This window comes from Amblyomma mixtum, chromosome 6, assembly GCF_055824585.1.
Source record: "Amblyomma mixtum isolate Tamu chromosome 6, ASM5582458v1, whole genome shotgun sequence".
Lineage (NCBI taxonomy): Eukaryota > Metazoa > Arthropoda > Arachnida > Ixodida > Ixodidae > Amblyomma > Amblyomma mixtum.
Genome location: NC_143017.1, coordinates 22646045 through 22671597, shown reverse-complemented (window position 1 = coordinate 22671597; position 25553 = coordinate 22646045).

The window sequence follows — 25553 nt, the reverse complement described above, 5'->3', positions numbered from 1 at the left end:
TGAAACAAAAAGACTTACAATAAAGGTGTGCAGGGTGCGTAGTCACGTGGGAATCAGGAGGATCGGGAGCGCTGATGGATGTGCTGCATGTGCGCGTAATGTACAAATAAAAGAAGTACATATACCTATAAAGACAGCAGGAGACCTGTAAAAAAGAAACTAAGAGGAAAATGGCAGGCTTCATGGCACAACGAAGTTAACGACAAGGTACATTTTGTAAAGGCCGTTCTAGGTGAATGAAAGACCTGCGCACACCAGGCAGGTTTTATACGAGGGTCATCCCAGAATTAAGGTCTCCAGTTTATTTATAAATAGAAAGAAATCTTTATTTTAAGCAATTTAGAAATCACTTAAACGGCAGATTATTCTTCTACTTTTCCACATATTCGCCGTTGCGGTCCATGCATTTTTGCAGACACTGTGGCAGTTTTTGTACGCCCTTTGTCATACCAGCTCGCCGCCACGTCGTTGAGAAAGCGTTTGACCGCATCTTTCACTTCGTCATCAACGGTGAAGCGCCTTTCAGCGAGATGTTCTTTAAGCTTAAGAAAAAAGTGGTCGTCACTTGGTGCCAAGTTCGGACTGTAAGGTGGGTGGCTGATTACGTCCCAGCCAAATTGTTGCAGTAAAGCGACGGTTTGGCAGGCAACGTGGGGGCGAGCGTTGTCATGAAGAAGACTGACGCCCTTGCTCAGCATTCCTCTCCTGCGATTTTGAATCACCCGTCTGAGTTTTGTAAGGGTCTCACTATATCTGTCCATGTTTATTGTGCTCCCAGGAGCAATGAAGTCTACCAACAATACCCCTTTCCGATCCCAAAACACAGTTGCCATGACTATCCCAGCAGTCTGTGTTCGCTTGAATTTTCGCGGCTTCGGCGAAGAGGAGTGTCGCCACTCACGTGATTCTTGTTTGGTCTCAGGTCCCAGGTTTCGCCACTTGTAACAATGGAATCCAAAAAGGTCTCCTTTTCATCTCCAGAACGCTGAAGAAATTCGCGGGAGGAGTCAATGCGTTGCCGTTGTTGGTAATCTGTGAGCATTCGCGGAACCAATCTTGCGCACACCTTCCGATATTTCAACTTTGCTGTCAAAATCCTGTGAATAGTGCTTCGAAAAACGCCAGGAACCAAAATTCAGAGTTTTTCGAGATGTGATCCTACGATCTTGTCGCATAATTTCTTCGACCTTCGCGACTGTCTCATCAGAAATTGACGGTCTCCCGCTTCTTTCTTCGTCGTGAATTTCAGTGCGACCAGCTGCGAACTCCCTACACCACTTGCGGACGTTTTTAACATCCATGCACACTTCCGTCAACTGCCGATGAATTTCGATTGGTTGACCGCCTTTTGCCTTCAAAAATCGAATAACTGCGTGAACTTTGCACCTGGCGGTAGCGACAAACGAGGGCTCCATTTCAAATCACTGCCGTGCCAAGACTGACAGTTCCTTTCGCGCTAAGTAATGGCTTGTTTGGAAGACGAGGAACAATAAACACAGCAGTATGGCGAGCAACCACGCAAATAGTTTCCATGCGGCCGCAGCCCTTTGGAGACCTTACTTTTGGGATTAACCTCATAGCAGTAATTTTATGTCGTCTGCGTATCCGACACACGCACGCACGCACGCGCGCGCGCGCGCCAACTCACACACACACACACACACACACACACACACACACACACACACACACACACGCACGCACGCACGCACGCACGCACGCACGCACACGCACACGCACACACACACACACACGCACACGCACACGCACACGCACACGCGCACACGCGCACACGCACACACGCACACAGCTTCTATATACTGAGAAAACAAGAGGAACCACTCCGTGAAAATGCGATGAACTTACAATTAACTTACAACTTTGCGATGAACTTACAATTATTCTCATGCGTGAAGCTTGAAACAAAATAAGCAAAAAGTGCTCCACTCAATTTTACAATGAACACATTCCTTTTCACCCTTCACTGGTCTTAAGCAGCAATACAATTGTTGACATATCTTCTGTTTTTGGCTTTTTAAGATAAGCAGGTTTTCTCGAGAGACTATAACTCAGATCCACTGCTTTGATTCACTTTTTTTTATAGACCTCAGCCGACATCTCTTGCGTGAGAAGAATGCTGAGATCTTTATTTGATTGCTTGGGAAACCTCGGGATCCTTGTCTAGATAAGAATGGCCGGTGAGGTAACTCGACCTTCTTTAAAGGTGTTAATACTAGCCATTTATAAAATTTCTTTTCCAGAATTACAGTGTAGTTGCAACTAACTTTTTAGGCTGTTTACACCACTGATGTTTTTCACTTTTTGGTAATATTATGCAGAAAACAATTTTGTTACACCTCCAGCTTGATACAGGATAGCCTAGGACGCTTATGTGCCACTAAACCCAGCACAAAAAAAGACGTTCCCGTTCAAAAAGCATGCAGGAAAATTGCCTTTCCAGTGCATGCAACAAGTATGTCCTCACCTCCGCCAGTTAACTCTTGGGCACCATTTATGAATACTTGTGAATACTTCATAATAAACTTCATAATAATAGTAAGCTTCATAATAAACTTTTCAGGACAACTTTTTCGCAACAGAGAGGTCATGTTGGCGATTGAGCAACGTAAGACAGGGCAGAAAATTTCACTCGACGGCGACTTCGGCCCTCTACTGCGGGCTGCATATCGCCCTTCATCGCTTTCGCTTAATCTACATCGCAGAGGGTAGTGGTGACAAGAAAGGTGTTCCTCTTCCCGCCAGCCTTGACCAACTGCGTCCGCAATATCGTCTTTCTTGCGAGGCATACGGCACAGCCGTGGGTACCGACAGGAATAAAGCCCAATCGGAAGGCAGCGCGTAAGTAGATGAAGTTTGCCTGCCACCGATGGCCATCGGTGTAGCGTTTCCGGGCATACAGACCGCATAATTCATTCCGAAAGTGAGGCCCCATGCACTAGCAGCGCACTCCCCAACCTCCTACGGGTTCAGTCGAGGGTTTGACGGCATACCGTCTGGTCAGGAATCATGGTGATGAGGATTGCTGGTCACTGGCCAAAGTCAATAAAGAAAGACGTTTCGGGAGCGCTACGGCTCCCGGGAGGGAGCCATAGCGCTCCCGAAACGTCTTTCTTTATTGACTTTGGCCAGTGACCAGCAATCCTCATCTCCTACGGGTTGGTTCCTTTTATCACTCTGAACTAGAGGCAGGCGTTCAATCGACGAGTAGGCTGCTGGGCGCCCGTGGCAGCTGGGTCTTGTGTCGGTAGCTTCGTGGCATGCATGCCTGCCAAGTTACTCCACGAATCCAACATGCTTGCTGCAGTCGTTCACTGTTGTCATAAATGGGGCTGCCTACGCAGAGACAAATATTCTGCCTGCGCAATAAAAGTTTAGACTGTGGGAAAACAAAACACACCTCACACTATGTACGAGCACTTCGATAGGACTCGGAGAACAAAGATATGAATCTTAATTTCAAATGGTATACAATTTCTTATGGTATACAGACATTCGAAAAAGGAATAAAAAATATTATGTCCCAATAATTCCTTCGCGGGAGGCATAGCTTGATTCGTTGCTTTTCTACTGCATTTATTTTTCGAAACTATCTTTGCTTTCGACGGCTAGTGGGCCGAGCTTTCCCGCCACATAGAACAAAGGCCTTCATCCTGTTCCTTTCACGATGTCCATGAAAAAGAAAAGAAGTTGTACTGCACCTAAATATGTTTACCACTGACGGTAAGAACTGTCTGTCCAATAGTTCAGGTTTCACAATTTCATTAGTATCAATTGGCCGCTGTGACTCAGCAGATGTGGCGTTTCCCATAGAGTGCGACATTCGGGTAGCGGCGTCACCGTTTCCGTGGAGGCGGAAGGAAAAACGCCGGTGTGGTGTGCCATGTCACCCCATGTTGAAAAAGCCCAGGTAGACGAAACAAGTCCAGTGTGTTTCACAGCCGTGCTTTTTTTCTTTTTCTGTTCTTTTTGCTGGCCTATGCCACTTCACCAGCGGCATGATTCTGGTATCTAACAAAAGAGCACAAATTACGGCGCATTTCATTTCATTGAAGAGAAGAAATATTAACTTCCGTCAAATCACCAGAATTATTGTCGGTCCAACGTTTAGAAGCTCCCGAAATGGACCACGTTTGTAAAAACGGAGAATTTACACATTATCATACACCCAAGTACATCCATTTAGCTAAGACGAAAGCTATACAGCTCACAGTGAAACTCTGTAGTTAAATAAATATGCTTTCTGCTAGGGTATTGAACTCAGGATATAAAGTCACCAGGGCAATCACTCGGCAAAAAAAGGTGTATAGATTTGCTTTGAAGCCATACGGAGGCGCTTCGGTAGATGATATTGAGTAATTACCCCCTTATTAAGACCTATTTTCTTCTGGTAGTACCTTAATTTGTACAGGTCTAAAAAAGTGGTCTGTACAGTAACAACTAGCTATATGAGATTTTCAAAACATTTGCTATAATTTTTAGTTAAATGCTGCTTGTCTCCCTTTTTTGAGCAGGTTTATCCAATCCATACCCTCTCTAATGCACTTTAACTGAACTTACAGTTACTGGCGTTGTCTTCGTTCTGGTGTGATAACAGACTCAGTGACGGAGTCTGACAACGTGTCCATCGATCCTCTACGCTTGTGCCGCTGCGGCATGCATCACAGAGAGCTTATGTGAGGTATCAAGACCAGCATTTCCCGAGCCTCGCCTCTCGTGCTCCGGTGCAATTTTCTCGTGGGAAACGTGCATGTGGTTCAGCGTCCGATTTGTGACTGAGAAAAACAGCGAGTCAGTGCTGTATTGGTGGACCATGCGGAGAGACGCCGGAAGCCTCGTCGCGGGTGGGCTGGCATTACCATCGAGAAATGTGTTGTTGATGTGTAGAAACAAAGAAATTTGTTCTGGCAACTTTTGACCTACTGGCCACGCGCTGTTCATTTTCAAAGCAAGTGAGAGCCATGTGCGGGCCCCTTAGCGACCACACTTTTAACATCCCCTGTCCATGGATAAGAAACTCACAAACCGTAGTCTTTATAAAATAGAAGGTGTTACCCTCGCCCGAAGGCAACAATCCTCGAAAGCGCTCCTCAGCAAGTGCAGGCGTGTATAATCGTGGGCAAACGCAAGCTCTACTTCACGCTCTCTCATAGGTAGGCACACTTTCTCCACTAGGGATCGTAAGAAATGTGACCGTTTAAAAGAACCGGCGATCAGATAAGCAAGGCAGACAGAAGCTAAACATTGAGTGGCCTGTTTTCTAAATTAATTTCTATTAACTAACTAAACCCCGTTTCGATTTCTTCTCACTCCCTAACTTATTCTCTAAACAATTTTTCTGCCATGCTTGGAACTGGCGAGAACTTCGGCGAAGGATCTCTCCAGCGACAAGTGGACCCCGCCTTCAGCAAGTGGGATGGCAGCACTCGTAATAAACCCGTCATTATGATGCTACACCTTGCTAATCAGTGTTTGGTTTTTTTAGTGAGGTTGTCAAGACCTCCAATTCTTGATCAATAATGGGAAGGCCATAGACGTGAGGGTTTGTGTGCACATATTTCGTACAAGTGTCTGGGTTTAAGCACCTAGGGGACAGCAAGCAAGCACTTTAGAGCAGCTGATTTGCAATGGTGTCTGATACTGATAAAATTGCTGATTGTTTTAATTATTTTCACACAACCTTCTTAAGAAAAATAGAATATGACATTTCAAACAAGCGCTCACTGGGCTGGATGTACTGAAAGTAATTTGTGAGGGTATTTCAGGTGGGCTGCTTGAATAAGAAGTGCAATTGTTATGTTTCAGTTATTCACAAAATCACAAAATCCCGGTTTTCTACCGAACGACTCCCTGATAGCGCGCGTAGTTCCGGTGCACTAAAGGTGATATGGTCTTAAATTGCCGTCCAGCTTCAATTACTACTGGTTTTTGTAAACTCCTGGATGATGTGAGAGCAATTTATACAATGTGAAAATTTTTGCCGACAAAAATTTGCCTTCCTGCCAGCATGTCTTTCCGGAAGGGATGTCTACAACCTATCGGCTTCTCTGGATGGTAAACGATTTTCACGTGCACTTCACACGTCTCGAAAGGTTCACATGCTATTCCTGGTTTTCATGTATTTTATTAACGCTCTTCATGAAGTTTCCCATGCCAAACTGAATTATAGGTTAGAAAGCTTCAACTTACCTCCTTTACCTGTTCGATAGATAAGCGCTTATCTCTAAAAAAGAAAGTAGTTAGTACAAATTTAAAACAAAAATATGTATCAAGTGTTCCTCATGTCTCCTCCGGCGTACCTCCGGGGTGTTTGCTGGGGACATCATTCTTCCCAAAAATATGTATGTATCAAGTGTTCCTCATGTCTCCTCCGGCGTACCTCCGGGGTGTTTGCTGGGGACATCATTCTTCCCAAAAATATGTATCAAGTGTTCCTGATGTCTCCACCGGTGTACCTCAGGGATGTTTTCTGGGGACATCATTCTTCCCTTTTTACACGATTAGTTGATACACTGCCTGATAATTTGACCAAAAAAATCTTTGCGCGTGATGGTGCGGCGGTGCAGACAAGATAGGAGCCTGAGTTGAAATCACCGCCTGCCCCGTTCTGACTACGTAGCGCTGACACCTAGTTACGCTTTTTGAAGCGATCTTACTTAGACAGCATTGATATCTTAACCTTAAAATAGAACCTAGGCTTGCGACATTTCGCCCTAACTCTTGAAACACTTACCACCTCTAAGCTAGCATGAACACCAGGAAGTCAAGCATAATCCTCTTACTCTAACCGAGGCTGATATCACGGCCACGCGCTCAGCTTTCTCTGCTGCATAGATTTAGCCGCTCATCCCACTCTACTTGAATAAAATGATATCGCAATACAAGACGACCACAGGAGGAAGAAACCAGAAACCCGAACGCTACTAACACCTGGCTTTATTTTCCGGAACAGTTAAGAGTGTATAGGCGTGCACATCTCGTGCGCACACGACACTAGGGCGGCGCCGGCCTACTGCAGGCTTACAAAGAAGGGGGCTTCGTCGCCTTGCAGCAGGGTGCTTACAACTAAAGAGCCCTGGAAGCCGTTGAAAAAACTTTGTGCGCGTGAGGAAAGGCGATGTTCGTGTAAACACCAAGTTCATGAACTTCTACGAATAGCTAAACTTGACTGAGCTAGCCAATGATATTTCCAGCTGTAGAAGAAACTACCTGAACGTCTCTTTCGGAGTAAAAACTCACAAACCTAGTGTTCTGTTTAGAAATATTATTAGTGAGAATTTCTCTTGAGAGCAATGTGTGAGCCGCTTCTCGTTGAAAAATCTTAAGTGCAGGGTCTCAGCTTCCTATAGGTCAGGTGGTTCCACAGGGTATCGGGACAAACAGTCAGCGTCCTGGTGATGGCGCCCTGACTTGTACACGACGGAGTATGAGTATTCTTGGAGGCGCAATGCCCAGCGACCAAGGCGACCGGTGGGATCTTTTAGTGAAGACAGCCAACAGAGAGCGTGGTGATCAGTGACAACAGCGAATGAACGGCCCAACAGGTAGGGTCTGAATTTACCTACTGCCCAGACAAGGGCAAGACACTCGTGCTCAGTAATGGTGTAATTTTGCTCTGCGGCTGAAAGTAGGCGGCTGGCATAAGCGATGACACGATCTTGACCCTGTTGACTTTGGGCTAGGACGGCGCCGATGCCATATCCGGAGGCGTCGGTGCGAACCTCTGTGGGAGACGACGGGTCAAAATGTGCTAAGATGGGCGGAGTGGTCAGCAAATGGACGAGGGATGAAAATGAGTTCTCTTGAGGAGTGCCCCAGGTAAAGGGGGTGTAGTTCTTCAGAATATCGGTGAGGGGACGAGCGATGCCGGCGAAATCTATGATAAAACGGCGAAAATACGAGCACAAGCCGACAAAGCTGCGCACATCTTTCGACGACCTTGGAAGAGGAAAGTCCTTCACAGCTTGAATTTTGATGGGATCTGGGCGCACACCAGAAGCGTCAACGAGGTGTCCGAGAATAGTGAGTTGGCGACGACCGAACTTGCATTTCGATGAGTTCAGCTGAAGTCCGGCGTTGCGAAACACTGTCAGAATATTGGAGAGGCGCTCGAGGTGCGTGGCAAAAGTAGGCGAGAAAACCACAACATCGTCTAGGTAACAGAGGCAGGTGGACCATTTAAAGCGACGAGGAAGGGAGTCCATCATTCGTTCGAAGGTAGCCGGGGCGTTACAGAGGCCGAACGGCATGACTTTAAACTGGTATAAGCCATCAGGCGTCACGAAGGCGGTCTTCTCGCGGTCCTTTTCATCAACGGCAATTTGCCAGTACCCCGATCGGAGATCAATTGAAGAGAAATATTTGGCGCCGTGGAGGCAATCTAAGGCATCATCGATCCTTGGGAGTGGATATACGTCTTTTTTTGTGATGCGGTTGAGGTGCCGATAATCAACGCAGAAGCGCCAGCTGCCGTCCTTCTTTTTCACCAGGACGACTGGTGAAGCCCAAGGACTTGACGAGGGCTCGATGATGTCTTTTGCGAGCATCTTGTCCACCTCTTGATTTATGACGGTGCGTTCAGCGCTGGACACTCGGTACGGACGTCTGCGGAGAGGAGCGGAATCACCGGTGTTTATGTGATGCGTCACCACAGAGGTCCGAGCCAAAATACGGCTATCAAAGTCGAAGATGTCGCGGAAAGATGATAAGGGGCACCTAAGGTCGCGAGCTTGCATCGGCGGTAGGTCAGAAGCGATCATGTCGGCGTAGTCGTCCGTTGGGTTCGCTGTTGATGGGGCCGCAGGCAACCGGAATTGCTGAGTGGAAGGTAAGCAGCTGTCCACCACTGATATCACACATTCGGCAGCAGGGCACAGCGTGGCGAGTGAGACACCTTGCAGGAGCGGTTGGATGGATGAACCAATGTTCAAGACCGGAAGGTACGCTCGGTTGGCCGACATTGTAAATACAGTTTGTGGAAGCGCAATGCTGCGCGTCAGGGCGACGTCAAGTTCCGGAGTGACTACGTAGTGACCATCAGGTACAGGGGCAACAGATGAGAAAGAAATGTAAGTTGCTGCTTGAGGCGGTAGACGGACAAAGTCGACAGCACAAAGACGGTGTATAACTGGGGACGGCGACTCAGCAGAAAGAGGAAGGACAAGCTGAACAACATTAGTGGCGCAGTCAATGAGGGCTGAATGCTCAGACAGGAAGTCGAGGCCAAGAATGACTTCATGAGGGCACTGGTCCAGAACAGAGAACAGAACGGATGTATGGCGGCCGGATATGGTCACACGGGCTGTGCATAGTCCAACAACATGGTGTGCGCGAAGGGCCAATCGAGGATTTTGGGACTGGGGCTGTACTGCAGCATCACCTCCAGACACTGCACCGTCTAGTTTTCCGCTTGCGAGCGTCCGTAGGGGCCAGGAGAGGAGCGACGGCGTTGGGGCGAACGAGACTGTCGACGCAGGGGGGACGGGGAGCGGCTGGAGCGGGGAATCTGGCCGTCGACTGTAGCACTGTGCTGGGCTGGTGGGGGCGTGTAGTGGCTGGGCTGTTCGTCGTCGCGGTGGGAGCTGAGAGGACGGTATGTGCTGCGACGGGACCAATAATTTCGACAGTGGCGGGAGATGTGGCCAATGCGGTGGCAATGGAAACAAATGGGCCTGTCGTCGGTTTTCCGCCAGTCGTTAGGGTTTCGGCGACGTGGAGTGAAGTACGAAGGTCGTCCAGGAGCAATCGCAGTGATTTCGGGTGGTGGTGAAGACCGTACAGGGCTGACGGGCTGGAAACCAAGGTTGGCAAGCTCTTGGCGGACGACAGCTTGTACCAGAGAGATGGTAGGCAAGCGGTTGTCGCCATCATGTAGATTCAGGGGGGCAGGGGACACAGCTTCGAGCTCGCGTCGGATGATGCGGGTCACATTTTCTCGGGGCGCTGGAGTTTCCCGGTGTCGCAGGTCTTCACATGAAGAAGTCGCAGCCGTGTTGGGGAGGCGTGTGTACGGCTGGCTAATACGCCTGCTTTTGGCTTCCTCGAAGCGTCGACATTCCTTAATAATTCCGTCGACTGTAGTGCAGCTCTTGTATACGAGCAAGTTGAAGGCATCGTCGGCGATTCCCTTCAACACGTGGCCGACTTTGTCAGACTCGGGCATGTTGGCGTCAACTTTGTGACAGAAGGCCAGCACATCTTGAATGTACGACACATAGGACTCCGTAGATGTTTGAGCTCGGGAGGCGAGGTCCTTCTTAGCGGCAAGTGTTCGGCCGAGCGGCCGTCCAAACAATTCGCGGAGTTTCTCTTTGCACACGTCCCAGCTGGTTAGATGGTCTTCGTGGGTCTCATACCAGACCCGGGCGATGTCTTTTAGATAGAATATTACATTTTCGAGCATAAGGGTCGGATCCCAGCGGTTGTAGGTACTCACTCGCTCGTACATGTTGATCCAGTCGTCGACGTCAGTGTTGTCGGTACCAGAAAATGTCCCAGGGTCACGAGGGGGAGAAAGAACGAGTGATGTCATGGCCGAGGCTGAGGTTTGCTGGGAGGCGTCTTGGGTCATGATGAGTGAAGGCAACTGGCGGCCGCTTCGGAGCTCCGTCGTCGGTAGATGTAAGGGAAAGCCGCACCTCCACCAAATATGTTGCGGGAAAGAATATATTTACAAATATTTGCGAATAGAAAAGAACAGCTGCGAGCGGCACCGACAACACAGTCCGAACTTCGTTGTCGTCTTCTACTCTTCCCACGCTCTTGGTCGTCGTCGTCGTCGTCTACCCGCTTCAATATTTTCCCCTGGTAGTAACTTTGGTCCCTTGTGTTGTATTCGTGTTCTTTCGGGAGGTATTTTCCACATAATTCAATTTGATTAATCTAGACGGCGTGAAATATAGTAATTGTGATTTTTCTGTTAATAAGGATTTTGATTGTTTATATATTGTTTTTCTTGAAGAGCGGAGAGGATTGAATCATGTAGGGTGCACTCTCAATAATGCGTAACGTTTTAATGCTGGCCGCAATATGGCGTCTTGATTTCTAGGTGGTAGTTAAAGGGATTGAGTGCGTTGCTTTTCTTTGGCTGATATAGTGGGGTAATGAGCTCAGTGGGTAGCAAATATGCTATCATGTTGCATATTTTCCCAAGCTTGAGGAACAGTTTCATGACCGAGTGCTTTAGTGTGGCCGTGATCATAATCCGTACCCATGCGCTTGAGGATCAGTTTCATGAGCGAGTGCTTGAATGTGGCCGTGATAATAATCCGTACCCGTGCACTATCAATCGCTCTAAATTCAACGTTCACGTTGCCTAACATGAACTAAGCGATTTTTGTCTTCGCTATGAGCTCTTCTGGCGTTTTCTTAGTTGTGGGCTTTAGCTATTTCTTCCAGTGTCATCGCAGTTTGTTTCGCTCATTCGCAATAACTCGCCTTACCTTTGGCGGTGGTTAAGTGCGAGGTGTCTGACTGCTTGGATGGTGGGCAGGACGTTTTTACAAGTTCGCCTTCTAGTGCCTGTGTTGGTTGTTGCTTTCTAGTGCGGTATGCTTGGCTCTGAAAACACGACTTCGAAGCTCATGGTAGGTAAGCCAAAGTGTGAAATGTGACAACAAAATACGCTGCGCCAATCAGCGCGTAATTATCTACAGTCTGATCGCGGAATCAGGGTGTAGAAAAGTATCACGCGAAAATACTCAAAGATATCCATAACAACAGCGCAGCTACCTAGTCCTCCATAAAGTCACCAATAAAATTTCAATAAGGAAGGTGTTGAAGCAGGGAGACACGATCTCGCCAATGCTATTCACTGCCCGTTTACAGGAGGTATTCCAGGGCCTGAATTGGGAACAGTTGGGGATAAGATTTAATGGAGAGTACCCAAATAATTAATCTACCAGCAAATCGATGCCGTTCGTTCGTAAGAAGGTGCTTTTGTTGGTTAACATCAATTTTGCAAGCATTAGGCTAGTTCATACGCGAGTTTCTGTGAAATAAATGGTTTGGTTTGGTTTATGGGGTTTAACATCCCAAAGCGACTCAGGCTATGATGGACGCCGTAGTGAAGGGATCCGGAAATTTCGACCACCTGGGGTTCTTTAACGTACACTCACATCGCACAGTACACGGGCCTCAAGAATTTCTCCTTCAAAGAAATTCAGCCGCCACGGTCGGGATCGAACCCGCGTCTATTGGGTCAGCAGCCGAGCACCATAAACACTGAACCACCGCGGTGGCGTGAAATAAATGGCTGGCAGCGAAACTCCGAGCTGTTCCCAGAACCACTTTTCGTGCGAAAGAGGTTTCAACGACGACATAGCAAGAAGTCAATACACATATCAAGGGATCCAAAATTCGAGCCAAATGCACCCAAAATAGCTTATCGGGACCCTAAAGCAGTCGAGAGCAGGTCACGTCAAATGAAAAGATCTACGCAAAACATTCACCACATTGCACTCGCCAAGCATGAGCCAATAAATTACGTAGTCAGCTTTGAGCAATGTCTTCGTAGGTGGAATTCCAGCACACAGCAATTGCTTGTCATAAACTGAGGGTCTGAGTAAGAGAATCTGAGTCTGAGTAAGGGTAAGAGAATCGCGAGTTTTTTGTTAAAGGAAATTTCAAAGAGCCTGCAGAGGTGGAAAAAAGCTGAAGCGAGTGGAGGTCACAGAATTGTGTGTAAAATGCACTGGCTCCCACTAATTAAAAAAATATAGAAAATATATCATGGAAGGTAATTTATAAAATACTGCACACATACTGAAAATGTGCATCGAGCTACATGAAAACAAATGGGCACTTGCGTGAAGGTAGGTCCCCATCCATTATTCAGATTGCGCTTTGCCCCGCACTGCGCGTAGTCAGGCTGATGATGATGATGCTTTTATATTGTGCTGTCCGTCCAACTTCACCCTGATTTTATCCAATGCTCTAAAACCGGAAGTCTTGAATACTAAGGCGCATTGGAAGAAACTTTCACTAGGTTCTTCATTCTTTCAGTCTTCGCCTTAGTGCTAAATGGGTTTCCGGCCACCAAATCTTAAGCAAGAGGAGAATCGAAGGGGTGCTCTCCAAACCGGAGTAGAGCCCTTTGAATTGCATATCGATCGGTTGAGACAGCGTGAAATTAAAGCACTGGCTCAGGACACCCTCAAACGAGAGTCGAACTTTGGGGTTTAATAAAGGAGCAGTCTTTCGATCGGAGGTGCTTCGGTCACTTTCAGAACGTGCACCAGAGAATGCAGGGGCGTGTGGGGCACGAAGCGAAGTTCCTAGCCGCTTTTGTTCAAGTGCTTGGAGAGCGGTATGCGTGCAGTTATCCCCCATTTTTCAGAGGGTGGCTCAATATTCGATTAATAAACGAGGAATTCTTATAACTGCGCAGCAGGCAATCGCGAACGTGGCCATGATTTATGTTCGAGCTTGCTCCTATTGCGCAAGAGCGTAGATATTTAAAAATGCTTTTTGAAGCTTGTTTATTCTGAACTGCCATTCGTTCCGCACTCTTTTGTTTAATGTCCGATTAACTAGCCTGAAATGTGTGCTTGAAATAAATTGCGCGGTCTCGCGGATGTTGCAACCTGCAAAATCTTTTTTTCTTTGAAGATAGACTGCTGCTAATCTCGGCCGACATCGCTATGTGCAAGCAGCAGCCGCCCCGAGGTTTACGACCCTCGAAGCCTCGAGCGCCGCCCGTGTTCGCTGTATCAAGAGGGGACCTTTAATACCACCTAAAGAAAACGATACCTGTTCAAGGCAGTCAAGGGCAACTATTGTTGAAGGAAAGCAAAAAGAGAGAGGCAGATAACACTTTCACTTTACCTGAGCTGATAAATTACGAGAAAACCTGTGGTTCTAAGTTGTTATAGTTTAGCTGGCAGTGGGGCGACAGTAGAGCCGGTGCGTGAACTAGGGGGAGAGTACAAACTGCTTGGAGCATCGGTAACGCTTTACGTAATGGGGAGAATATATGTGCACTTTGCACGCTAAAGAACCCAAGCTGGACGAAAGTAACCGGAGGTCTCCACTGTACGGTGCCCCTTACAGCCTGAGTCGCTTTTGGGCGTCAAGCATCGTAAAAAAGCACCCATTTCTACTTGGTTTTCAATATGATTTTGTCAGTTTGTTTTTCCTGCTTGGACTATCGCTGTTATGTCGCAGCTCCCGCGCAAGACAGTTTTTCAAGACAGTTTTGATATCAACAACGTTCAGTGTTCATGGCGCTTTCTTCCATTGCTCCGGCCGCAAGTGGCAGAGGGTAGGCCAAACTGAGGGATATGGGAAAGGTCTTTTTTGTGCAGTGGGCGTAGTCAGGCTGATGATGGTGATGGTAATGATGATGAATGCGCGAGCTGAATTATTATGAATTATGAACGACTCACTAAAACTAACAATTGGATGCCTTTACACTTCGACAATCAGCGCGACGCACTGCCCAGGAGCCAGTTTGCTTTGATTTCCTGTAGATAGTTGATCACGCAACGTCCAAGGGAGGGAAAACCTCAGGGCGCTTTAAAACGTTTCGACAAGAGATCTTATCTTCATTTGGGCAAAGCGTTCATCATTGGCGGGGTTTAAATAGGGTCATCCCTCCGAGCAGGAAGGCCGGGTGGGAGGAGGGGTAGTTGAGACCTCAGAGGAAGTGTCAGACTTTGTGTCATCCCAACCCAACAAAAGCCCTCAAGCATTCTTCATCGATGTCAAAGACTTGTACTGCTCACTTTCGCAAGCCGCTTTGTTAGATCATGTTCAGGACAACGTCGATCAGTTCGCTGCTGTCTCCTTTCAAAATGAAGCCGGGGTTTCGTGCGGCGGCCTTCTGGAACTTTTGCAGTAGCGCTCGCCCTGTTTGTTTCTTCTTTTTCCTTGTTGCTCTAGCGCTTTCGAAAAATGTCAAACGTGCACCAACTAGCCTTCTCCGCCACTTTTCTGAGCGTCTTGGTCGAGAGCATAGTTTTACCAGCGGCGGGGGCTTCTTATCAAGCCTAGCATGTGCTAGGATGCCTTTCAGGTTTGTGTTGCGCCTGTATCTTACCCTTGGTGCGTCGGGAAATATTTTCTTGGGGCGATCGATGCCATTTGAATAAGAAAACTGTATGTGTTCGGAAGGCCGTTCTAGCATTTTGTTATAAGTAGAGGAAAGCGTTCACTGGTAGCTTTTTGTTTTGTTTTTTGAGTACCTTGCCTCCTTTTAGAGTGGCTACTCGTTGTAAAGCATTATTAAGGGAGTTCTGAGTACGGTTCCTACCAATTAGGAGGTTTTTTTTTTATTGAATAGAGGTGTTTCAAACGTTGATCGTTGTCGGAACATATTCATCTCAGGCGCATTGCCTGCCCTACAAATATGCCTTCCATAGAGTGTCTTGGATAATGGCTACTTAAATGCAAGTATTGCTTTCGGTCACTAGGTTAGCTGCAGAGTGTAATGGTAGCTAGTTATTTTCTAAACAGACGGTAGTGCCGAGAAAATTCACTTACGTTGTAAAGTAATGAACGGTAAAGTTAATGCTAGAGTGGAACGAATTAACGTGCGAGACGAATGCTTTTAGGGCCTCAGATCCGTGTTCTCATATCATGAAAATATCGTCTATGTAACGCAGTTATATGAGCCATTCTTCTGAAAATGATTTTAGAAGTTTAGACTCCAGGAGCCCCATAAAAATATTTGCATAAGTCGGTGCGAAAGCAGTGCCCATACTTGTTCGAAACAATTGAAAGTAATAATAAGAATTGATTCAAAACAGCTGAGCCTGAGTACCAATTGAAGTTTCGCGTGTGTGGGTGTGGATTTTGAATTAGAGTGTTGGAGAGCACATCGATCTCTTGATTTATGGGAATATTTTTGTCGTCGACGTCAAGCGTAAGCAGTATGCTGCCCGCCGGGACAACTGTAGCGTGATTAGGCGACCCTATTATTTGAAGAAAGTGCGGTGTCTCTTGGACAAAGAAAAGAAGGTTGATTGAAACGTCTGTAAGGTATTGGCTCAGAAAAACTGACATGTTCTCTGAAGGAGTAGTATTGTTTGAAACGATAGGAATTCCCGGGATATCTGTAGTAAAGAAGTCTTCTGCGGAAACCCCATGAATTTTAGGAAGTAAGCAGAAGCGTCGGGCTTGTGTTTTTGACGGATTTAGGAGGTTGTAGTCTAAGTGGGTTATAAATTTCCTGGATAAAAGGTCTGCCAGTTTGCGTAGAATTACATCGCAAAAGCCTGAAGTGGGATCGGATTCTAATTTCTTATAATGGCAAATGTTGTTGAGTTCTTGATGGCCTTTTTTTGTATTTTTTGGCTGGCAGGGCAAATATGCTACAATCTTTATCTCTTGGCTTAATGACTACATCGGGTCTAGAAGATGGTTTAGAGTAGCCTGTTTGGTCAAGGAAAAGTTTTTGGCATTTGACCTTGCTTAAATGAGTATAGATACCTAAATATGGTGGCATGTTGACTGTTTTGTTCTCTACAACGATGCGGAAGACAATACTATTCCTGAATCACCACGTGTTAACCGCCTACCACTGCTAAAAAAAATTCATAAACAAATTTTCCTATCATGCTCTTTCGGTTCACGTTCAACAGCCGAGCGATGACTTTGACGTGAATGTGTCTTCATAGCTCACGCAAAGAACTGCAATCGCTGCTTCTGCGTTCGTGGTAATTCCCTGTCTTGAAGCAGGCAGGCTCACTGTAGTGAATTAAAACGGCGAAGCAACGATTATATCGCAGTTTTTACATTCCTCACGTGACCTATAAGCACACGTTAACGTCGAAGTCATCCTTCGGCTGTTGAAACCAAAACCCTAAACAGCGCGTGAAAGAAATTCGATTATAAATTATTTAGTGGTCGTAGAAGAATACCAGGTGCAAGTCCACGTACCATAACTCGTTACGCATCATTACAGAGAAGAAAACAAACACCCAAAGGTTGAGTGTCTATACTCTTAAATCCTTCCTTGCGTTAGAAAGCAGACCGCGTGTGTAATTAACCAAACACAAGGCTTAGCAATAATAAAATGCGGGCATTTTAGTGTAGCGTAATGGGCTTCATTTCATTTAATAAATATGTCGGAGAAAATATCTGAATGAATTGTTCAACTGATTTTGTTATATTCGCAGATGAGGGTACACTGCACGTAGTCGGTCGAAATGTGATCAATTAGTCAAACATAATAAAGTGCTGCAGATCTCCAAAACTGATCCATAAAACGGTTCTTCAAAACTGAACCCACTCTTCCCCCCCCCCCCCTCAAAACAAAATTCTACCAAGATAAGAAGCCACCGTATTCAAGCCAGAAATAAAGCAATGGAAATTACTGGCACAAAGATTTTGTCGTTCATTGCAAAAAAATGAATTCTTTATGCCCGGAAATTTTCAGGTTCTTAATATCGCTTGCATCTTTAACATCACAATACTAATCTCCACACACGAAACATCGTTATCTGGGCAATACCACGCTTTAGAACCAGTCACAGTTGATTGTCTGAACGACATGTTATCCCTACCACTTTCGATAACTTAAAAACTCCATAGGATGTAATTCATAACCATGTGCTTATGTTTTCTGTGAAAGCGTAGCTATACCGTCCGGTGCTCTCCGTAAATTCGTTTTCAACTACCTCTCTATTCTTTGCATTTTCGTTGCTTACTTCAGTTGCTTGATTTGTGCTTTTTGTTTGCAATGTGTGACACCTACGATTTCTCTATGCAATAGATGTTTTGTTCTTTAAATTTTCAGAATTCTTGCACCATTTAGCTGCTAAGTGCTTTTGGTTGCTGAAGAATGTCGCGCTGTGTTTTCGAACGCTACACCTCACTCTTTGTTCTCTTTGTTTTGAAGGCATGCCCTGATACTAGTAAGAAGTAGGAGTTTTCTGTCTGTTGTCTTATTCTTTCTTTTTTATGATGTACTCATAAAGACATGTTTGCTCTTTGTATTCTTTGCCGCGTGCAGTTTGTCTAGTACCATTTTCAAGCATTGCTTGTACATTAAGTTTTTCCAGTCAGCAGCGGTGTAAGTTGTTCCGCTGCATTTGTCAATCGATGTATACGTGGCTTTTAGCCAAAAAATCCGTCCAGTAACTACTCCAAAATAGAATTTGAATCTGAGTCTAAGTTTCACACAGCTCTACGGCCTCTATTTGTATCATGTTGTCCCGTTTGGTAAGCTGACGTTGATAGCTGTTCCCTTCGGCCCAGTCTTTGGGGAAGACATCACACTGTTAGGGGAAAAAGTCTTCCCGTGATGCCACTTGTATAAACGCACCTATTTGCCCACCACCTGGGGTTCTTTAACGTGCACTGACATCGCCCGTGTACTGTGCGATGTCACTGCACGTTAAAGAACCCCAGGTGGTCGAAATTTCCGGAGCCCTCCAATACGGCGTCTCCCATAGCCTTAGTCGCTTTGGGACGTTAAACCCCATAAACCATAAACCAAACACCTCACTCGTGGACCGGGCCCTAAGCACCAAATGAAACTGCACGACCACGCGTTTGACCCACCTTAAGATCTTTTTCGGGGCTATTTCCTCTCTGAGACAGATACTGTTCAGTGGTGATGTGAAGGATTGGCTTAGCATGCCCACTGTGACACGGCCGCACTAGATGCGGTGTGAGTTCCCCTCAACCCCAATTCTCCTGTCATGATGTCATAACCAACTGGAATGGAAATGAAACAATGGGATACAAATTGGTAAATTGGTAAATTCGTTCTTGAGCAAAGGAAATGGCGCAGTATCTGTGCCTCACATATCTCGGCGGACACCTGAACCGCGCCGTAAGGGAAGGGAGGAAGGTGGGAGTGAAAGAAGGAAGAGAGAAGGAGGTGCCGTAGTGAAGGCCTTCGGAATATTTTCGACCACCTGGGGATCTTTAACGTGCGCTGACATTGCACAGCACACGGGCGCCTCTTGCGTTTCGCCTCCATCGAAACGCGGCCGCCGCGGTCGGGTTCGAACCCGGGTACTCTGGGTTACAAGTTTGCTGAGTTCCAGAAATCCATTTTGTTTACCGGCTATCGTCGCGCCGGCGGGTAGAGGCTGCTTGACGCTTACAGCGAAACTGGGGAGCGCGTGACAGCCGCGCTTCCAGATCCGCTGCCGCCAAGAGCCGGCGAGAATTGGCATCGCCAGGCTTATGAGCTGAAAGAGCAGCCGCCAGGCCTTATTGCGCATGCATCTTTGCGACGCTGCTCCTCGGATGTCGGCTTCAGCGCTTCGCGAAGCGCCGTAGTTACGCTTATAAGAGTGAATGAGAGAAACGTCTTGTACATGTATATCGAAATTCCTCGTAGCAGCGCCACTGCCTCGTGCTTCTCCTAGCTACATCAAACGAATGGACGTATCGCTTTACCCGCCGTAGTCAGTTTTGAAATCGTAGTTACCGTCTGTCCCTTACCTCGAGCTAAAAGACCAGAAAATCGATTCGGACGCAAGTCCAGCATTCTTGGGAAAAACAATTTAATATTGGAATATTGCAAGGTGCTCTCATGGCAATAATCAGGCTAGTGGTGCATTCTTGTGATGCATAGCATTTCTCTAAGTTTCTCTGTCGCTCGCACCGAGTAGTTAAAACTGCGTAGAAAACCAATGAGGAACGTTTTTTTGCGATAGCAAAATCGTTAGTACCAAAAAAGTGCAAGCCTGCCGAGGGGAGATTAGCGGATATAATCATTGGTATAGCGAAGCCTTACAATATATGAAAAAACTGCGTTCGTAAATTATTTAATGTTGAAACTCCGTTTGTCCAGAATTTCTCGGTGTGGCTTCAGTCTCCTTTAGGGTGGAATGAGATCGCTTTGTATTTTATAGCTCTCGCAGCTTCTGCCGCAACAATCGTGTGGGTTAGCGCCAGTTTCTTTGCAATTGTTAATCCATTAGCTGCCATATTGGTACCGTTAACTGCAATAGCAAGCATCCGCTATGCTGCGATGGTGCCGACATTTGCATATATAATATATCTTGTTAGATTTCGTTTAGATTCCTTTTCTAGGTTGCTGTCAAGAAACTAGGTTGCTCACAACCGGACGTCCGATTGCTCACAATCCGAGTTGCCAGATTGTGAGGACGCCACAAGGCCACGTGGCCGAACTCCTTCGATCAAGGCGGCGCATAAGGGGAGGCTGTGAATACGTCATAAAGTCACGTAATCACCCAATCAACGAATTTTGTCTCGGACATCGGCGGCGTTGTAATGTGAGTGCAATGCCGATGCTATCGCATTGAAATTCAACGGAGCGTTTGTGTTATCACCCTATGTTTATTTTCGATGGGTGAAGGTCGACGGGAAGTCTTTTCGGGAAGTCTCCTGCGGTGTCCAGGAGATCCACTTGAAACGTTCGCGCTGTCTTGTGCTTTTAGAGCCGCCATCCATGTGGTCAATTTCAAGAGATTTGTCAATACGAGTCACTATCTTGGTGCTTGGTAACTCTGCTCTATTACATCTTTAAAATTACCTTTCTACGGGACCTTTTCTCCACAAAAACCTTTACAGTCTTCCTCACCTGGAGACTCGGAGAGGTCTGAGACACCTTTAAGGAATATTTTAAGAAGGATACACGCTTTGACGCCGCGCAAGTTCAATGTGTTTGAGAAAGTTGGCAAGAGTACGTCACGCTTGATTTAGTAATGTCACCCCCACGTTATCAGTAGAAACATAAAGCCAATCTTGAACCCTTTGCTTTTACTTCATACTTTAATGTCCAGGCACCACATTTGTGTGCGCCGCTTCATAGTTTCCGCGACTAGAACAAAAAACACATCACAAAAATATCCAGCGTCAGCTTTCCCCTCCCGCTTTGATTTTCATTTGCCTCAAATCGCAAGGTTCTAAAAGATGCGGATTCGATCCCAGCCGCGGCGGCTAAATTTCTTTGGAGGAGAAATTCTGGAGGCCCGTGTACTGTGCGGTGTCAGTGCACGTTAAAGAACTCCAGGTGGTCGAACTCATCCGGAGCCCTCCGGCATCTGTCATACCCTGATTCGCTTTGGGACGTTAAACCCCATAAACCGACCGACCGACCGACCGACCGACCGACCGACCGACCGACCGACCGACCGACCGACCGACCGACCGACCGACCGACCGACCGACCGACCGACCGACCGACCGACCGACCGACCGACCGACCGACCGACCGACCGACCGACCGACCGACCGACCGACCGACCGACCGACCGACCGACCGACCGACCGACCGACCGACCGACCGACCGACCGACCGACCGACCGACCGACCGACCGACCGACCGACCGACCGACCGACCGACCGACCGACCGACCGACCGACCGACCGACCGACCGACCGACCGACCGACCGACCGACCGACCGACCGACCGACCGACCGACCGACCGACCGACCGACCGACCGACCGACCGACCGACCGACCGACCGACCGACCGACCGACCGACCGACCGACCGACCGACCGACCGACCGACCGACCGACCGACCGACCGACCGACCGACCGACCGACCGACCGACCGACCGACCGACCGACCGACCGACCGACCGACCGACCGACCGACCGACCGACCGACCGACCGACCGACCGACCGACCGACCGACCGACCGACCGACCGACCGACCGACCGACCGACCGACCGACCGACCGACCGACCGACCGACCGACCGACCGACCGACCGACCGACCGACCGACCGACCGACCGACCGACCGACCGACCGACCGACCGACCGACCGACCGACCGACCGACCGACCGACCGACCGACCGACCGACCGACCGACCGACCGACCGACCGACCGACCGACCGACCGACCGACCGACCGACCGACCGACCGACCGACCGACCGACCGACCGACCGACCGACCGACCGACCGACCGACCGACCGACCGACCGACCGACCGACCGACCGACCGACCGACCGACCGACCGACCGACCGACCGACCGACCGACCGACCGACCGACCGACCGACCGACCGACCGACCGACCGACCGACCGACCGACCGACCGACCGACCGACCGACCGACCGACCGACCGACCGACCGACCGACCGACCGACCGACCGACCGACCGACCGACCGACCGACCGACCGACCGACCGACCGACCGACCGACCGACCGACCGACCGACCGACCGACCGACCGACCGACCGACCGACCGACCGACCGACCGACCGACCGACCGACCGACCGACCGACCGACCGACCGACCGACCGACCGACCGACCGACCGACCGACCGACCGACCGACCGACCGACCGACCGACCGACCGACCGACCGACCGACCGACCGACCGACCGACCGACCGACCGACCGACCGACCGACCGACCGACCGACCGACCGACCGACCGACCGACCGACCGACCGACCGACCGACCGACCGACCGACCGACCGACCGACCGACCGACCGACCGACCGACCGACCGACCGACCGACCGACCGACCGACCGACCGACCGACCGACCGACCGACCGACCGACCGACCGACCAGCAAGGTTCTCATTGGTTTCGTAAACCAAGTGTTGTTAAGAATGTTAGGTGCCCTTAGAAAGGAGGACGATGTCATCAATTTTTTATGCGCAGAAAATGCCAACCTTTTTTAGCGCGCCTTATAGCCAGTGTGGAATAAGTTTTTGCCTTCGCAGCGCCGTCTTTGGTCAGTTCCCAAATAATGTATTAGGCGTAATATGGTTTGGTTTGGTTTATGGGGTTTAACGTCCCAAAGCGACTAAGGCTATGAGAGACGCCGTAGTGGAGGGCTCCGGAAATTTCGACCACCTGGGGTTCTTTAACGTGCACTGACATCGCACAGTACGCGGGCCTCTAGAATTTCTCCTCCAAAGAAATTCTAGCCGCCGCGGCCGGGATCGAACCCGCGTCGTTTGGGTCAGCAGCCGAGCACCATAACCGCTGATCAACCGCGGTATTAGGCGTAATATCTTTACCAATTAGTCTCCTCATCATGGCGGCAAATGTAGTTGTTATATTACTAAAAGTAAGGCATTTTCGCAGGTCTCAACGAATATAATCTTGTCGGCTATGGACCCTCGTTATTGGAAAAGGACGCTTTTAGAGCGCTCGGCTGTCTGCTCTTTCGCCGCGTGGACATGTATTCATACCTTAGTCGCTTTTATATAGTGATACCTCTTTTTTTTCTTCGGGTATTGCTCTACCGAATATTTACGTCTGCATTGCCTCTATTTGTCAGTTTCGCGGGCGACTTGTGTCATCCTAACTTTCTTGGTTTTACGGAATTTTTCATGTACGCCACTCCCGCTATGGCCGAAATTCTAGTCTGTGGTATAAAAAAAATAAATAAATAAATTTGAAAACAGAAACTTCTTTCACTATTTGGCTACTATTATAAGGAAGTTCAGGAGTCTGTCAAAGGACAAAATGTCCCTATTCTGTTCACAGTATTTTGAAAAGAATTTTAAAACGCGTTTGTTGCTTCCGATTTTTGAGCATTGGAGCATGCTGCCAGGAACTTTATTCGGCGCAACTGTTCAATATCTCGCGTGCATTTCAAAAACATTCCAACAAGGATTTTCGCTAACGCATTTCTGAAGTTTTATGGCAATAAAATGCAGTCAATCTCTCATCTTGAGAGCCTCAATAAACAGACATCCAAAAGAAGAGCCACGTTATTTACGCTTGCTGGCTCCATTTTATTGAAAACCGTCAAGTTTGGAAAGTTTGCATTAAGTCGCTGCAAACGAAGATTTCTGAATTTAGGCTTTTACTGTAATATATGACACAATTTTTTTAGCCCGAAAGGGAATGCTACTGCGCATAGCGGCAACAAAAACACTAAGTTTGATTCTTCCATCAAGAGGAATAAAACGTGAAGCAATCGGGGCGGTCAAGCCATCAGTGGCAAAGCCCAAGAACTTCTGACGGTATGATCTATGAAAAGAATACTTACTGCAAGCATAAGGGCACAGCTTGAGCAGGACCACTTACCCATAAATGGGCGCGCGTATCTCTAGAAAGAGGCATTTGAGAGAGACCTGCATAACCTCCGGCGCTCCAGTAAACGGCGTGATAAACCTTAAATCTCTTTTTCAAGAGCTGCTCCTTTCTAGGGTAACAGCCAACTCACTTTGGCGCGCAATATGCTACCTTGCGTTTCGGGTTTACACCTCAAACTTCAATAGCTCAGCGAATGCTGTCCTTAATAGGTAGCTCCGGTCTTGTTTTCTTCTTTTCTCTTTGTACCTCGTCTCAGCGCTGTTTTTTTTCCCCAGCAGTATGTACCAACTAGCTCAACTCTCCGTTTTATTGAAGTAGGTCTCCAATGTGCTCTACTTCAGCGTCCAGCTGACGCCGGTCGTTTAGAGCATGGAGTCACAATTAAAAGACGCTCCGAGTGAAGCATCTAGAAAAAAAAAATTACGAGATACTTTAGCGGCTAAAATGGCGAAAGGCGAAAGCATAAGTGCGGCATTCTGCTACGCGATTGTTCACTTCACATTCTGTTGGTGTATTAATTAACTGCCAATTAATGACGCTTAATCTTTGCCTTTAGGAGTGGAACGCGACAGCGGGTTGTAGCGCTGCCAGGGAGTCCACGGAACGCCACCACCCGTTCGGCGCGATGCGTTGCCCTTTGAACGCAACGCTTTTTGAGGAAAGGAAATGGCGCTGTGAATCTCTGTCATCTCAGTGGACACCTGAACCGCACCCTACAGGATGGGAGGAAGTGGAGATAAAGAAGAAAGAGGAACAGGGGCCGTAATGAAGAAAATTAAAATTGTATTTGAGGAAAGAAAATTACGCAGTAACTGTCTCACATATCTCCAACATGAACTGGTGGGCGAGTTGGTCTGACATATCTAGTGAAGCAACGCAACGGCACAAGGCCAAAGGAAGAAGAGGACAAACACAGCGCTGAACTGACAACAAAAACCTTGTGCCTTGTGCCGTTGCGCTGCTTCAATAGATAGATCACATATCTCGGTGGACACCAGTCGAAAATTACATTTGAGGAAAGGAAATTGCGTAGTCCCTGTCTCATATTTCGCTGGGAACCCTTCAAAATTCGCGCGCTGAGACGTCACGAACATTTCGACCAATCTGAAACGCGGAAAAATTTGCTAACACGTCTTGTTCACGGCAGTATGAGCCATTAAAGGCTTTCGCCTTAATATCGAGCCTCAATCCAAAACCCGCACAGACACATCTGCTTCCTTTGCACGCATAGTTTTGCCATGAACAGGCAGAATGCTCATGACAGGTTGTTTTTTAAAGGCCGCCCATCTGTTTTCTCTTTTCCGTGAGCTACCAGAGCAATTGATCAGGGATAGAGATTACGTCTCCAGACAATATATGGCTACTGGGGTTCCCCAGGAAGAATATACAGCTTTCCTACCGACTTAAAATGGGCAAAAATCTGAGTGCTGCTTTGTGCGGCACCCCGTCGACCATTCATCATCTGGAGACGTAAACTTGAACCCTCACAAATTGGTCAGGCAGATTAGCTGGACGGTATGTGCAACCTTATTCCTATGCGGCTTAGCATCCTGTGTTGCTTCAAGCTTCGCGGCGAACGTGCTGGGTTTC